Source organism: Octopus bimaculoides, chromosome 6 (genome assembly GCF_001194135.2).
Source record: "Octopus bimaculoides isolate UCB-OBI-ISO-001 chromosome 6, ASM119413v2, whole genome shotgun sequence".
In the NCBI taxonomy this organism is placed as follows: domain Eukaryota; kingdom Metazoa; phylum Mollusca; class Cephalopoda; order Octopoda; family Octopodidae; genus Octopus; species Octopus bimaculoides.
Window position 1 is genome coordinate 80,316,570 of NC_068986.1, and position 3,787 is coordinate 80,320,356.

At 34.4% G+C, this 3,787-nt stretch overlaps 1 protein-coding gene across 1 annotated transcript in view; it reads right to left on the reverse strand.

The window, feature by feature from the left end:
- LOC106882567 (RNA polymerase I-specific transcription initiation factor RRN3) overlaps positions 1-1,168 on the reverse strand; it is a 57,305-nt gene extending 56,137 nt beyond the window's left edge. The window contains exon 1 of the mRNA XM_014933287.2: positions 1,064-1,168. The gene's annotated coding sequence lies outside the window, so the exon portion shown is untranslated. The remainder of the gene's footprint in view (positions 1-1,063) is intronic.
- Between the last annotated feature and the right edge of the window lie 2,619 nt (positions 1,169-3,787).

The following is a 3,787-nucleotide window of genomic DNA, read 5'->3' on the forward strand; positions in this document are numbered from 1 at the left end:
ACATTTGTTTACACAGGTTGCACTATTTTTTTCTGATTTTCGTTTCCGGTTCAAGTTGTAAACATTAACAAAAATGGCTTTACTATAAGTGAAAAAAAAAAAGAAGTAAATTTAAGACGAAACAATAAATTTAAGTCAGTCATTTATTGACGAAAACAACTCTCATAGTATCGTGGCATTAAATGTATGTTTTCCTGCGACTTCTTTACCCAAGATTCTAACACCCAAAGCAATTAATTGTAATCATATTATTAAACGCCGATAAATTATCATGTGTTCATTAGAAACGTAAATTAATGCTTAACATTATATATATGTGTGTGTGTACCGATATCATAAGACTGCATGCAGTAAAATCACTGTAGTGAACCAGAATCTGTTTCATTGCAAATGTTCAAGCTGTTCATCGCCTGCACTAATTTCACTCATCTAAAGGGTCTGCAAAGGACCTCCTCTGATAAATTCATAAATAAACTAACAAGGGAAATTAGCAGCCCCAAAAAAAACGCCTTTAAATGAGACCCCAAATGTCTTCCAATAAGAACAGAGCTACCTTGTCACAGTTATACAAAAAGGCGAGATAGTCACGGCTGGAGAGCATTTTGTCACAGATATGCTATATAAGTGATAACCTGAAGGCTAAACAACAACTTTTAAGAAATATTTGTAAAAGAATATGCATACATAGAAAATGTAGTGAGGAAAGATAATTCCAGCTACATACATTTCGACCACGTGTTACAATGTTTAAATAAAATATGGCATAAGCAAATAAGGAAAAAAAGCAAGCATTTTTGCAAGTACAACTGGAGTTTTAGGGGTGAAAATTTATCATTTTTAAAAATACAAAAATTACCAAAACAGCAAATTAGTGTAAAATTTTTCGACAAGCCAGCCTTTTATATTTTGACGAAAATCATTTCAGGCCGAAATATGTTCCCAATGTTTAAGCAATTAATGATCTCTATTTAGAAATAGTTAATGGCTTATAAAATAGAATAGGTTCCTTATAAGTTTATGTGTTAGTTTTTATTCTCAAAATGTAACAAAAATAACTACTTACTTCAAAATTTCAAGAATATGCAGATATTATACCATGTGCAACAATTTTCAGAAAGAACGTTGAGTGAGAGAGGTTTGTCAAATTTATATACGCAGTTTCGTATTTTCAAATGCAAAGTCAGCTTACATTTATCGGTATTATTAATTTTTATTATCCTGAGTGTTTCAATTATAAGATTAAGTATCAATATACATTATTTTAATATTATTGTTATTATTAAAGCGAAAAGCAGGCAGAACTGTTAATGCGTCGCGGTGTTTCTTCTGACTATTTATGATCTGAGTTCAAATTCCACCGAGGTCGACTTTGCCTTTCATCCTTCGATACTGGAGTAGATGTAATCGACTATCCTATTTCCCTAATATTTTATGCCTTGTGCCTATAGCAGAAATGGTCGTTGCCGTGGTGGTGGTGGTGGGAAGAAATGGAAATTTGGAGCTCCGTAAGCCTGTTCAGTCAATTATTTTGTAATAACTATTTTGCTGACACTGTGTAGAGTGTAACTCAGTGATATTTATTTTACATTTATGTGAAAACAAAGATTTTGCATATTTTTCCACTTTATAAAAAATGTCGGGATACGTCAAAATAATAATAATTGACGGTGAACAGCGTTCTGTCGACCCACTTTTAATTCCAAATGTAACCATGGCCGGAGTTAAAATAAATAATCTACACAAAGCAATGGAATTTAGTCTTGTTGCTATGACGACAGCAAAACCTGCAAAGATACAAGTAACAGCAAAGGGATCTATTTTAAAACGGGGGCCACAGTTTTCATTAATGTTTTACGTAGTGTTTTTAGTACCGAAAGACTTTCAAACTTCGTATACTTATCTATTTTGTGTTATAGAACAGAAAAATATTTTTGTATTCGAATTTATTTCATGTAAAAAATTGTCTTATTTCGATAATTTCAACCAATCACTGACAAGTATTCGGTTGTTTATATTTACTCCTTTGGCTGATTAAGCGGTGTAAAGTGTATTTAATATTTGCTTTTTCATTTTAAATTTGCTTTTTTCATTTTCTTTTTTTTTTCTTCGTTTTATTTGCCTTTTTGTTTTTAAATTTGCTGTTTTACCCTAACCCTAACCCTAGGGTTAGGGTTAGGGTTAGGGTTAGCCTATAATAGAAAGGTTTATTAGCTACTGCCAATATGCTTCAGCCATTTTTTGACAAGGAAATAATAATTTTATCACCGATAGAATTGTTTCAGAATCGTTTGTTTATGTAGTCGGCACTTAATGTATATCGGCTGAATGGACGTCAGTGATTGGTTGAAATTACAGAAATACGACAACTTTAACATGGAATAACTTAGGGATTTCTTTTTTATTTTAAGAAGACTAAGAGAAAAAGATGTTTTATATGACACATTCTACCAGTGTTCCAAGTTTCAAAGTGTTTCGTTAAGAAAATACTGTGGTCCCCGTTTTAAAATAGATCCCAGCAAAGACAGTGATAGCAGCAACAGTAACGGCAATGCGCACAACAGCAGAAATAGTAGAAACAAAAATAATAGCAACATCAACAACGTGAACAACAAGATTGGAAATAACAACAGCGAACAACGAAAATAAGAATGCAGTTATCAATGGTAATTGTAGTAATAACAACAACAAAAACAAAAGCAGCAATAATAATATTTTTAAAAACCACAACGACTCTTCATCTTCTCGTGGGCAGTTAGCCAGTGAGCTGTGTATTGCGTGCAAGATGTGAAAAGAAACGTCCTCCGGTACAAAAATAATACAGTAACACTAGGTGTTATGTCCTTTAGTGAGGAGGGAAAAACTTAATAAGAACAAAAACCATTTCTCTCAAGGAGAGGAAACTTAAATTTCCTACTCCGGCAGAAACAGAAAAATGCCTCCAGGATGTGTGGCTGTCAGTGCTACACATATATAAAGGAAAACAATATGGGGCGGTAGCTGCTACATGCAACAGCTAACTAGAAGCCAGAAGAATGACAACAATTATTTGCACATCCCAGGCCTTTATAATGATTCCCCATTATATCAGTAAAAGGTTTACTCGAATTCGAGTCAAGAACGTGTCAGTTCACCATGATCTAGGAAGGGTCTTAACCATTCTGGAGAGCATAAGGAGATTGTAGAGGTGAAGTCCACCCTTCATTTCAACAGGACTGGAATTCTTATGGAATCCTAGGTACTACTTTCTCCACAAGAAATAAATTGCATTCTCGATTTTTTTCTGTTTCTCACTTCTATCTTTTCTGTTGTCAAAGAAAATATTCCTACAGCGTTCGCTATTTAACTCTCGTTCTGGTCTACCGACCCTCCATGTTTGTTTTCATTCGGTTTCCTTGTATGTCTTCACTGTCCTGTTTTTGTTCCTAACTTTAACCCTCTGTAGTAACGCTGTGCGCATGCGTGGAATTCAACAACCAAGCTTTCCCGCTTCATTCTGTCTCTTTCTTGCTGGCCAGCGATTGAGCAAGGACGTGTTTAGTTGTCTCTCTCCATCTTTCGAACTTACGCTAGACAGCTCGCTCACATCTACATACCAACGTCCCAACAACCTCGCTCACACACACAGAAGCTGTAACAACAAACAAGAGCTAAAGATGTATATATTAACCACCTTAAATAAATGTTGTTAGGTTGATAGTCTGGAGTTCAGCGTTCCGTTAATTTCTAATTTTATATAGGAAAGTCAGGTATACATCTAATGATGTATAACCCACTTTCCTATACCTCC